Here is a 13,345-nt window from a genome sequence, read left to right on the forward strand (position 1 = left end):
TTTCGAGTGCGTTGAGCATGCATCTATTCGATACCTGGAGGTAAAGTACTTGGTTCCTGAAAACCGATACTAACAGTTTCAGCAATGTAAAAATTCAGGGGGGCACTCTGTTGACCTAAAGCGCGGTGAAGCTGAAGCCTTAAGCGCGGTGTTGCTGCTTGTGTCAGCGTCTTGCAGCACTGCCAGGGAGTCCACAGAACGCCATTGTCCGTTCGGCTCTACGCCTTGCTCGTCGGTAAATTGGTTTTTGAGGAAAGGAAATGTATCTGTCTCGCATGTCTCGGTGGACACCTGAACCTTGCCGTAAGGGAAGGGAGGAAGATGGGAGTGAACGAAGACACCGTATTCACTAGACGCGCCTTTGTTCATTCCAAACCATCGTGCTGGCACGGCGGAGTGATTAGCGTGCTTGTCTCGCACTCCGGAGACCCTGGTTCGATTCGCCAACTCGACAAATTTCCTACTCGGTTTTATTTATCTTTCTGGTCTGACTAGAAAGGTTAATTGGTGAATTAAGTAAGTGGGACTAACTCAGTCCCACTTACTTGGAGACCACTATATACCATCTCTTTAATTGGTTGCATGGTTACTACCCAAAGTACAATTGGCCGGGTTTGAAATTCGCGCACTGTGACGTCACGACCGTTGCGACCAACTGAAAAGCGTGACATTTCTGTCGACAACTTCTGCTTACAACGATGAGGCATTAAAGGCTTCCGCCTTAAAAGTGGTTCATGGAAGAAGTTTGAATACTGCACTGATAAGGATGTAGTTGGCACACATTTCCAATTCTTTGTGTGCACGCCTCACACCATAGCTGCATTCGATCCAGCTGTGGTACACTGCACCGCTTGCACCGGTTCATGGTGCACTGCACCAAAGCCCTCGATCCACAGCGCCCTCTGCACCGCCGTCCACGACTGATTTGGGTGCCGCTTTGGTGCAAGGAACCACGGCACCAGCTGCCAATGAGGTGCAAAAAGTTGTACACGTGCAGATGGCTTTCAGCAGACAATATTGAAGGTGAACTGAGGAAGGTCTTCGCTGTCGCCGACGAGTCCGATGTCAATTTGCGAGAAAATGGCGCTGAAATCTACTCGACAACAGGTAACCTTCTGCATTTTGTGTTGCAGCTGCCATGTTGTGACAGGCCGTCCGTGTGCGTTCCAGTTCACACATTTTGAAGGCGGAAGCCTTTAATGCCTCATCGTTGTAAGCAGGAGTTGTCGAAAGAAATGTCACGCTTTTCAATTGGCCGAAACGGTCGTGACGTCACAGTGCGCGAATTTCAAACGGGGCCAATTGTACTTAACCATGCAACCAATTAAAAGGATCGTATAGTGATGCTCCAAGTAAGTGGGACTGAGTTTAGTTAATTGCTTCACTACCCAATTAGCCTAATTATCCTTTCTAGTCAGGCCAGACTAATAAAAGCGAGTAGGAAATCGGTCGAGTTCGGGAATCGAACCCCGGTCTCCGGAGTGCGAGACAAACACGCTAACCACTCCGCCGTGCCAGCACGATGGTTTGGAATGAACAAAGGCGCGTCTAGTGAATACGGTGTCTTCGCTCACTCCCATCCTCCTCCCTTCCCTTCCGGCGAGGTTTAGGTGTCCACCGCGATATGAGAGACAGATACATTTCCTTTCCTCAAAAACCAATTTACTGACGAGCAAGGCGTAGAACCGAACGGGCGATGGCGTTCTATGGACTCCCTGGCAGCATTGCAAGACGCTGTAGCGTTCCACTCATAGGGGCGAAGCTTAACATCTTAACCACACATCAGTGACACAAACAAGCATGCAACACCGCGCTTCAGGCTTTCGCCTCACCGCACTTTAGGCCAACAAAGTGCCCCGCTGATTTTTATTTTTTTTTCCCAGACGGCGCAAGAATGGTGTGCGGGCTATTGGCAAACTGAGGGCAGGCCGATGCCGAGAGTGTTTTGCCTGCTGTGCTAAGCATACAGGCAGATGCTGCTAGTTCGCCGCTGCCAGGTCATTCTTCTGCGGCTACGGGGACGCCGGAACAAGCGCTAAGCAGCGAGGAAGTCCTGTGGTGCTGCTAAAGGACTGTCTTTTTTAATCGCTGCTTATCAAGAGACAAATGAGCGAGGGGGCTTCTCGGCGGTGATTTGCGGGCGCCCTCCCCTAGGCGTCGAAAAATATGCAGGGGCCCGCGAATTCGAAACTGGAGTCGCTTGCGGCCACGCTTGTATAGCACTTCGGAATTCGACCGCGGTCGGTCCAAACACTGAGTTGCGGCAAAAGGAGTCGGATTCCTGATATATTCACTGTCAGAAGAGAAGAACTACTCCACAACAAGGGTCGACCATGGCCCACTCCATGGCCGACTCGAGTCTCGTTAGGCGCAAAAGCGAGCGCGCACATAAAAATGCTCGCGAGAACTGAAGTCTGAACCCCTCCACGGCGAGCAGACTAAAAGGCCTGCCTGCACGCGCTCGATTGAAAATTGCCGCACCTATGAGGTGTGGCGCTGCTGACGCGATGCACCTGCACCGCGCTGGCACCAGCGGCACTTTTGCAGGATCGGTGCCGTGAACCAGCTCTGGATCCAATATAGCTATCCTCCGCCGGCAAGTGTTCACTAGTGGTCACGTGACCGCAGCGCCCCCACACTATACATGCATGGGCTTGTCGAAGCGTGCAGCCAGCCTCGAAAATCGTAAACCCAGAACCTGTGGGAGGCCGCGCTGCCCAGCTCAAGGCGCAGCATACAGCTAAGGCCGTAGCCACAGCCCTGGAATAACCCAGGTACCACCGAACGAATTATGTTCTAAAAGGTTATGTAAGTTGCAGTAACGTTATATGCTGTGTCGAAAACATTAGTGTTAAAAATTAGCAAATAACGTTATATGTTGTATCATAAACATCAGATTAACGTTCCAGATAAACACTGTTTTATATAGTCTTCTAAACATTATTATAATCTGAGTCATGACTAAAAAACAATGCAAAAATATTTCAAGCATCGAGTCTCAGAACGTTTCTCACTGTTCTTAAAGTAAAGATGTCTTTCAACTAGCACTACTTTGCAACTAAATCTCCTAGATTGTGCCCGCCACAGATTGCACGCACAGCCGCATTATTTTGTTAGAAAACTTTGCGTATCACCCATTCGTCACTATCACTAATGGGACACCCCTCAGTAGTGGGTATTCGGAGGTGAGTGTATACGAGCTGCATGCTGCAGAAGTGTCGCCCTCGTGGTTGGTTCTTGCAAAGCGTTACATGTTGTGTACTGTCACAACTGGAGGGCCTGCATGTTCGTGCAGGGTTCATTTTCCTTTGTTTTCAAGCAATACAGGTAAAAAAAAGCAGTGTTGCACCACTGCTTGACGGGCCTCGCCGGCCCATTTTCTTCACCATTTTCGAGAATGTTACATTCATGTTGTTTAAATGTTTAAAGTTTAAGTAAAGTAAAGTTTAAATGTTATCCATGTAAGTCCATGTTATCGAGGCTCCACAAGGACGAAGACAGAGACGTAGAAAAACAGAAAAGTTTCTTTAGTTATCTGCTGTGTTTCACAACTGCGTTTTTTGTCCTTAGCGGCATGTATGCACCAAAAGGTGGTCTGGCTTCATGGTGATACACTGAAGCAGTTACTAACGGCATATAGCGAATGAATCGCCACGTCAGGCTGCTTTAACTCAGATCTGGCCTGCTCATGGTTGGGACGGCCAGATCAAGCTTATCTGTAGCGAGTTAGCCCAGTAAACCAAAAACCTTTCAGAGACGTCTAGCTAGACGTCTCTGAGAGGTTTTTGGTTTGCTGGGAGGCGAGCTTGATAAGTTTTTGGCACGTGAGGTCATGATAGGGGCAAACGTAGTAACTTGAATGATTGTTACTGTATCGGTTTGGCCCTACACTGTAAACACGAACAGGCCTATATGGGAGTAAAAAGTGAGCAAAGGATGGCTCACATGCAAGCGACTCGGCGACTGAGAGGCGCGTCGCGGCGAAAGTGTTCAAACTTGGAGCCTCGTCGCTCTGGCCACTCGAGCCGCCGCAACGGCTCGGGACAGGTTTGCGCCACGGCGGCAGTCCCGAGCGTTTTTTTTTTTTTTTACTGCAGTCATAGCGCCAAGCATATAATTAAGTAAATCTAAACAAATTACTCATCAACCGAACATTCAAAATTTCTTCACTTGTTGCAGCAGCTCCTCAAAATGGGACAAATTATTCTCTTCGACTATATGACCAGCAAGGTTGTTCCATTCGGTAATGGTTCTCGGAAAATAGGAATATTTGTAGCAGTTCGTTCTTGTGGATAAAGGTTTTACGGAAAGAGAATGCCTCAGAATGTCTCACTTGCATTTTCGTGAAAAGGCGCCTCACGTCAGGTCGTGGGAAGCCAGTGTAAAACAGGGCCTTGGGTTTTTCAGCATTTTAGGGCCGAGCTTGGGGCCGCGAGCAAACACGGAAGGTTTGTGAGAGAGAGGCCCTCGGATGCTTTCGAGTCGCATATGCGCGCTGCCGCCGCCGCTAGGCGTCCAGACTGCTCCAAAAAACGTCCAATACACACACGCTGGTCCTCATTCGCAAGCGCTGTGGCTCACTTAGAAACGTGGGACAGGCGCTTACTTACAAGTCGCCCAAACATGTCGCGACAAACTGAAAACTGTGTGAAAAGAAAGAAAGAGCACGCTTATATACATAGCAGCACGGGAGCCACGTGCAATCTGGATCCGTGGCCGTTAATTTGAACCGCAACAGCACCGCGGGAACAGCCGCTGTCACACGTTCTCGGACCACAACCTCTGCTGCCTTGGCGTTGTTCAGCCATGGTACACCACAGTTAAGCACAACATAAAAGGACTGTTTAAAGGAAACGCCAAAACAAACCTTACGGGGCCGCACGTGAAGCTAAGTGGGATTTGTTAGAGCGAAGCTTCGCGGCGTCTAAGCAGGCGAGTGCAGAAAGGAGACAGATTCATGCGCGGCTAGTGATTGGCGGAGCCCATCAAGCCAATGGGAGCGGCAGCAGCACAAATCCTGATCGATCACCGCATGTGGCACAACTGTCGACGCCACATCCTCACCAACTGCTGGGCGAGACAGCGGGTGCCCGGAGAACATAACGCCGGTGTGTCGCGCGGACATCCACAGCAGCACTGTGGCCAGCACGACCTCGCGTCCAGCAACCACACCCCGCGCATTAAAATCACGATCTAGCTGCTCGATGCGAGGCGGCGTCAAGACGACGTCACACGGCTTTTGTTTACTAACACTGGAAGAGGTCTCATTCGAATGGCTTTTCTACCGGCGGACAGAGCCAGCATCCGAGGGCGGGCTCGCGCGGGATGCGTCACACGCGATCGATCGCAGGGCCACCCGCGTCCAGCGACAGGCCCCACGCTGACGTCAGCCGAGGCCACGTGCTGCCGCCGGTATGCTTAGCGGCCGCGCGGGAAGAGACAACTACACGGCAAACAGCCATGCTAGGACCAGGCGTGGTCCTGCGGCGGCTACCGACCGAAGCAGCGAGGCTCACCTCTGAGACGGAGCGGCGCCCAACCTGCCGCAATGGCGGAACCGAGCCCCGTGGCCCTTCGGCTTCTTCGCGGCTCGAGCGCCCCTGCTCGTAAGTCAACAATCTGCGCGCCACACCCCTGCTCATTCTCTCGCGCAGTACTGCCCATTCGCGGAAATGCCCCCAACGTAATCGGAGGCACTGCCACAGCGCGAACACAGGGACCTGCAGTCAGGGATACCGAACCGAAATTGATTTCCGATACACATACTCGACACGCCACTGGCAATATGATTTGCTAAGTTAGGAAATCTCTCCGTGGTTGCTAGAATATTTAGATTTTGAAAGGGTTCAAACGGACCCGGCCGCACATAATTCTCCAATCTACACTGCCGGCGCAGCTTGTTTCGTTACAACTTTAGCATTGGAATGAAGCCATAGTGACGTTGAAACGATCACTTCCATGAGCAGCCCAGCAAACTTTTTTTAAAGCTAATGCTCTTCATGCGAACCGGTCTCTGAGCATTAAACTACATACGAAAAAACCTGAGACTGTTTCTGATGTTCTTCGTCTGTTACTGCCAGTATTTACAGGCTGCCCCTGCCTTTGCCCCGTGCTAAAAGGTGCAAGCTCCGTGTGCTTGGGAAAGGCCAAAAGTTATTTCCTCAGCACTATGTTTAACAGACGTTTGAAGTGGAACATTCTTCGTTAACGGCTAGAAGGAAAAGAACAAAGAATAAAATGGCAAAATAAAAGGGTTTTTTTTACTTAACGGTAGTAACAGCATTTCCTCAAACCGTCGGTCCGAATGAGCCTCGCGATGCGGCCGTGCCTTAAGGGAAGCAAATGAAAAAAGCCTCTGTATACAGGAGCACACGAGCAGGTTGCCGTGTTGCATTTTATGAAAGCGGCTTTTGACGTGAAAACGTTAAGGTTCCCGCTCAGCAGAGAAACCGCCGTAGTTGGCATAAACGCACGTCGAGAAAATCGGTATCGGTCAATAGGGTCGTAATCCCACAACGATACAGCAGTGATGACGGCACTACAGAATTTCGCACTGGTCTACAGGGTAGTGACGTCATTCCACAACCATTACTACGTGCTTCTGAAGAAACTGCGCTGAAAAGAAAAACGGTCGAGCCGGGACTCCAGCCGCTGCGCCAGGCTTTGAGTGATGAACTCACAAGTGCAAACCGCTCCGCTTGGCCGTACCAGAGGAACGGCGCCCTCCGCTTGTGCTGTGCGCGTCAGCGGAACGGACCGTAAAACCAGTCAGCTAAAACTGTCCACTAGCGCAGCGCCTTCTGCTCACTATCGGAGCCTATTTTGCTTGGCTAAGGAGTTTTCGCTTGGCATCTGAGGACACTGAAAAATTCAGGGGGGCACTTTGTTGACCTTAAGTGCGGTGGGGCGGAAGCCTTAAGCGCAGTGTTGCTGCTAGTGTCCCTGATGTGTGGTTAAGATGTTGAGTGGAACACGACAGCGTCTTGCAACGCTGCCAGGGAGTCCACAGAACGCCATCGCCCATTCGGCTCTACGCCTTGCTCGTCGGTAAATTGGTTTTTGAGGAAAGGAAATGTATATCTCTCGCATATCTCGGTGGACGCCTGAACCTCGCCGTAAGGGAAGAGAGAAAGATGGGAGTGAACGAAGATGCCGTATTAGCTAGACGTGCCTTTGATCATTCCAAACCTTCAATAAAGACAAAAAAAGCTGGCATGACGGAATGGTTATGGTGCTCGTCTCGCACTCCGGAGACCCTGGTTCGATTCCCCAAATCGACCGATTTCCGACTCGGTTTTATTTATTTATGTGGTCTGACTAGAAAGGTTAATTAGACTAATCGGCCTTTACCATTGTTGTAATGTCATGTCCTGTCACTCACCTGTCAAGTGATGGAACTCTCTAGAATGTTCGACACAGTGTCTATGAAACGTCTAGAAACGTCTATTAGTGATGGTTAATGATAGTTAAGCATGACTTGCACATTTCGTGACACTAGTTAATGTATGGTTAATGATAGTTAACATGACCTTAACTAATACACTGGTTAATTAATGTTAGTTAAGGTACAGGCCCAGTGCACAGTCCCACATGCCACTTGTTCTTAACAATTACTAATTACCAATTAGTCATTAAGTGCAATGATCTGATCATGAAATCACTTTATATCATGTTCCGATGTCTTTCGATTGCACCCGATAAAGTATCGATTGGCTATTGATCGGCATATGCCCATATAAGGCATGCATGCATCCGAAACGCGGACAAATTTGCTCACACGTCTTGGTCACGGCAGTGTGAGGCATTCAAGGCTTTCGCCTTAAAACGTTTGCGACCGCGTAAGAAGCCACCGTCAACTCGAAAGCATGCACAAGCGCCACGAAAAAGTGCCATGCTGTGGCTTTTGCGACGGTCCCGCGGCACCTGCCACACTGCCGCCATCATGAAGATACACGTGATCGGAGGCCCTCTGGCTCTTGTTTCGGCCGCTGCCATTTTTCTTTCTTTCCACGCGAAACTTTGCTCCTGCTTTCACAGACCGTTTCGCGAATGAGGGAGTGGGCAGCAAATACACTTGCATTCATCAAGGCCGCATAAAGCTATACTCCGACATGAAGGCGAACAGACAGAGAGCCTGTCTTGTTCTCGAGCTGTTTTCGCTTTTCTTTCGCTATCGTTTATTTTGGTTTTTGTGCAACCCAGATTTCAGAAATAAACTTCTCTTTTCGTCTTACAGCCCGCGGTCACGTAACTTGCACGCTGTTACTGTTTCCTTTCCGACGATAGTATTTCATACTACAACCACTACTCTGAACACGGTCGTTTATGCGTAAATTTTTGTACCACCGGCTACAAAACTTTACGGAATGAGTGTTATCGAAAAAACAACAACATATTATTGGGCTCCCTCGCGACCCAGCCACCTGACAGAGAGAGAGAGAGAGATGAATTTTAATGAGAGGAAAAGGAAGAGAGGTACGTTACCAGCTGATGGAGCATGCCCGTTCCCACTCACCTTCATACATCTTAGGCGACTGATTTGCGTGACTGCTTCGAAATAAATTTTTTTTCTGCACACCCGCATTTTGTGAACTTTTGTGGCAGATTGTACATAGACTATTTTCGCTAACAAACAAGCCAAAATAAACTACATACTATCTGTTTCGGCCCCGTTATTATTCCTAATATATATTAATGACCTTGCTGACTGTACTTCCTCATCCATAAAGCTGCACGCTGATGACTGTTCTTTATCGTGAAATAGCTAAGGCTCATGATAACAGATTGACCTTGACGCTGTCTCCAAATGGCGTAACGAGCGGCTTATGACCTTAAATGCTAGTAAATACAAAGTATGACAATTTCCCGTCGTACCAACACGGCTATACCCTACTGCTACGGAATTAACTCTATAGCTCTCGAAAATGTCACTTCCTACAAATATCTCGGAGTGCACCTAACAAATAACTTTTCATGGCATGTTCATGTGAAATATATCACTAGCAATGTGAATGCACTCTTATCTGCGTAGGAACTTCTCTCAAACGCCAAAGCATCTCAAACTAATTTTGTATCAAACATTAATTCGACCTAAACTAATCTGCCTCCGCAATACGGGATCCAGCTCTTTATGCATTTACTGACGACGTCGAAGCAATCCAACATCGATCAGTGCGCTTCATTCTATCTAAAATATGCCCGCACTGCAAGTGCTTCCCTAATGAAGTCACAACCAGTTCTACCGAACTTGCACATTCGAAGGCAGGTCTCCCGTTTGTGCCTGTTTCACAAAATTTATTTCACTAAACCCCTTACTGAACAGTGAATTCGTTTCTAAACCAACTGATCAAGGCGTGTCGATCACGCACATGAAGTTCGCGCCCCACACTGCCATGCCAATCTTTTTTTTTTCAGTTTTTCTTGCCGAAAACCATAACAGACTGGAACCACCTGCCCCTTCCATTGTCTGCATTCAAGATCCCGTGGCATTCAAAGATGGGATAAAAAATTTCCTGTCTGCCTAGCCCGATCATTTGTTTGTTGTTTGGTGCTCTACCGAGAACATTTTTTTGTAAAGCTTCGTATCATATGTTCAGTGTACGCGTGTGCTTTGTTACCCCCTATGCTTACTTTTCATGTTCACATTTTGTTTTCGTCCAGCCCTCGTACCACCCCCTCTGTAACGCCTCATGGGCCTTGAGGATAAATAAATAAATATATGCGCACAAGGCAATATATTCGCTTTTATGCGCACAAGACTGCCACATATGTCACCGAAAAAAAAAAGGCAAATCTTTCACGGGAAATAAAAGAAAAAATACGAAAACGCAGCGACTGGCGGCCGGCGTTCCTCCGCACCCCCGCCGAACAACAACGCGACGGAGGGCGACACCATTTCGGGCGCAGTGGCCTCGAGTCACGGAGGGCAAAGAAAAGGGGGCCGTGGGGACACCTTTGTGGGGCCTCCAGGAGGGGGACAAGGGACAGCTGCTCGCGGCAGCCGAAGCCCCCGCGACGACTTCACAGCGATCAACCTCAACACTCGGCTTCTGCCTCGCACTAGGCGCATGCACAACACGCCACTGGGCTGAATGCGGGTGCCCAGCCTGAGGGACGGCAGGTCAAGGCTTGCGCTTGTGTGTGGCAGACCTAGCTGGAGCCCAGAAGTGCAGGCCCCTAGAAATTACGTGCTTTGGAACCCGAAACAAAAACTATCGTCACGTGTGAAAAATTGAAATCGCACATTTGACGATGATATGGTAGCGTGGCCTTCCCTTTGAAACTGAAGGGCACAAAAAAAAAACGTGCCCTGGTTGGACACAGAGAAAGAGGAAGAAAAAAAAAACAATATTGAGAGCGAAGTGGCAAACACATACACAAACAGCAACGAAACTATCAAGAAAAAAATTAGGGAGGTTTAGCTCTTCTAAACCTAGTTATACAAAGCGGAAGTTCTGCTTGGCTTGGTGAGCTAATTCTAATGAGCAGTGGCAGCCTGCGCCGCTAACCATTTGGCCTTTCTCTCCTGGTCATACTTCCGTTGCTTCGCAAGTCTAGCTGCTTCGTTGCTCCTCGGCTTCAGCGGTTCGTTTAGCCCCCGCGTCCTCTGCAGCACAGCCTCTTGGCGATCGGACGCGCCTTGACGGCGACCCCCAAGAGCTCACACACTCGGTCGGGCGCGCGCCTCATCCATGGGGAGACTGAAGGAGAAACCGCCGCCGTTGCTCCCTCTCCCAGACTGGTGTTGCGAGCGCGCGCAGCTGCGCCTCTCCATCCTGCCCTCTCCTAATCACGTGGTATCACAGAGGCGAGTGCGGGCAGGTGCGCCGCTGCTTGGCGAGTCACGTGGTTTGCCTGCGCTCCGGGGCATGCCGGGGCCTCAAGGTCAAACGCGCTGATCAATTCGCGCTACAAGGCACATACACACGAAAACACAAACGGACGAAGCGCTTCGTCCGTTTGTATTTTCGTGTGTATGTTCCTTGTAGCGCGAATTGATCAGTGTGAAGCACCAAGTAGCCCCCGCTCTTGCATTGTCAAACGCGCATCAAGAATGACCTTGGGAGACACGTAGTAATAGAGCTATCGCTCGAAAACGGTTGGCTAATGTCGCACTAGCGTCCACCACTCAGTAAAGCGGCGCTTCGTCGCTGCGACTGCCACTGAGTTTTTAGCGCCCATGGTGCCGTCCCCGTTGGGCCTGATAGGGTGCCTCAATGGCCAAGCGGACATCAAGGCCCCCTAGCGCCTGCGGGAACGCAGCGCCCACGTACGGTGGTATTGATGGCTTCTCGCAGCACCGCACATGTGTGCCGTTGTCTCGGCCTGCGTCCTGTACGCCTTACACAGGGTGCGATCAACTCCAGGGTCGAAGCGCTTGCGGTAGGTAAGCGTTGGCGTGGCACCCTGCACGCGCCTCGAACAAGCGGCCACCAACGCTGTCATCGCAGAGGCTCTCGACGAAGATGTCTCGCTTGCCTGTCCGGTACAACTCCAGCGTCGGTTTCGTCTCCATGGCAGCTCTCTACGACTCGACTCTAGCTCCCGCACTCGCACTTGAGCGTCAACCGCCTCGGCCCATTTCTTCGCGCTGTCGGCCTGTGCCTCATTGCTGAAGAAAGCGAACTTGTGACGGAAGGTGCTGGAGTCGCTTAACCCACTTCGTCCGCAGGCAGTTTTGGCTTTCATAATAAAAGAACTTTGCGCGCCGGCCTATCCTTTTGCATGAGGCGTAGCCTGCCGCCATAGGCTATCTCTTGCTCTGTGCCTCGCGGGCCTCAAAGGTTGACCAACCGAGATCACCCTGCCCAGCCTAATTAGCCACACGACCGTGGCACCCTGGCGCAAGACGTCCCACCGCTCGCTGGCCACGCTCAAGCCATTCCTCTGTGGGCGACGTCAAGCAGACGACGGCGTTTACAAACGTCAGTGCAGGTACATTGCGGGAACTGTTTTTCGTAACTCCCACACCATAATAAAGCGATTGCAACCCCATAGGCACCGCTTTCGGAGTATGTTCCCCGCCCGCCATGAAGCTTGTTTCAGGTGATCCTCGTGTCTTGCTGGGCTGCGTGCCGAGTCTGATGCCGAGGTGCCTGTATTCCGTAGCCTCGATGACATCCCCATTGGGTATGTGCACAAGCTGTTTGGCGTCCGAAGGCGTTGAGAAACACTGCACGACTTCTCTGCATTAAAATTAAATCCAAGTGGTGTCATATGGCTTCCGCGCATACGCTGATGAGTGCCTGGAGCTCCGCAGTTGTTCCTGCCATTAACACCACGTCGTTGGCAAATACCAGGCCTGGCAGGATCCAACGGTCTTTCACGCCGTCGCTGATGTAGCTGAGCGTGAATTCCAACTACAAGTCCAAGAGCTGGCGCGCCACCCATGCAGCATACAGCATATACAGAAGGGGGTATAAAGGACAGGCCTGCCTCAACTCCTTTTGTACCACCACTGGCTCCGAGCTGACGCCGCACACTGTGGCTACCACTGTGCAGCTCGTGTAAAGGCGGCGGAGCACGCCGATCCCAATGGGGGGCATCTCCATGGAGGCATTGCATTAGTGGTTCATGTGGTACGTTGTCGCATGCCTTCGCGACGTACATAAAACAAACAGCGCATCAATCCACGAGACTCCCTTCGGGCGACCTCAGTACACTGGTTGAGGACAAAAACGTCCTCCAGCCGTCGGTCTCGACGGAAACCATTTTGGAGTTCCGCCAGATGACCATTGTGCTCCGCCCTGCAAATCATCCAGACTTTTAACACCTGCGTAAAGACTCTGTACACCACGCTTGTCACAGGGGCCGGTAGTCCCGCAGAAGGCCGCTGTCCCTTCATTTCTTGGGAATGTGTCAGAATCCGGATGAAGGTACCTGTCATTTGTTCGCTTGACTGGGCTCCAAAGCGTTTGATGAGCAGGGATGCCATCCAGCTGTGCGCGCACTAATTTTGCCAATGGCTCTATCTATCGCTCCACGTGAAACCGACCATTATTTGCCGTCCAGAGGTGTTTTCACGCAGTCAACGTCGGTTGGCAAGGCGCCAGTTGCGTATAATTGGTTACGCGGTGATCGCCGGTCTTGCCAGTTGTTTAATCTCTAATAAGCGGATCCGGTGTTCTGCCCTCCACGTACGACCAAAATTTAGCAGCTGATCCTTCTGCGGACATCTCCTCCAGTGTCTGCCGATCCGCTTCGGCAATCTTACGCTGCGTTATGGCCTGCGTTTCGTGCTTGCGCTCGAGGTACATGCTCCAGGTTTAATTTCTTTGGAGGAGAAATTCTAGAGGCCCGTGTACTGTGCGATGTCAGTGCACGCTAAAGAACCCCAGGTGGTCGA

At 50.6% G+C, this 13,345-nt stretch overlaps 1 protein-coding gene across 2 annotated transcripts in view; it reads right to left on the reverse strand.

Moving 5' to 3' along the window:
• Positions 1–13,345, reverse strand: part of LOC149349479 (uncharacterized) — a 135,109-nt gene that overhangs the window by 33,208 nt on the left and 88,556 nt on the right. The window lies entirely within an intron of this gene.

This window comes from Amblyomma mixtum, chromosome 3, assembly GCF_055824585.1.
Source record: "Amblyomma mixtum isolate Tamu chromosome 3, ASM5582458v1, whole genome shotgun sequence".
Lineage (NCBI taxonomy): Eukaryota > Metazoa > Arthropoda > Arachnida > Ixodida > Ixodidae > Amblyomma > Amblyomma mixtum.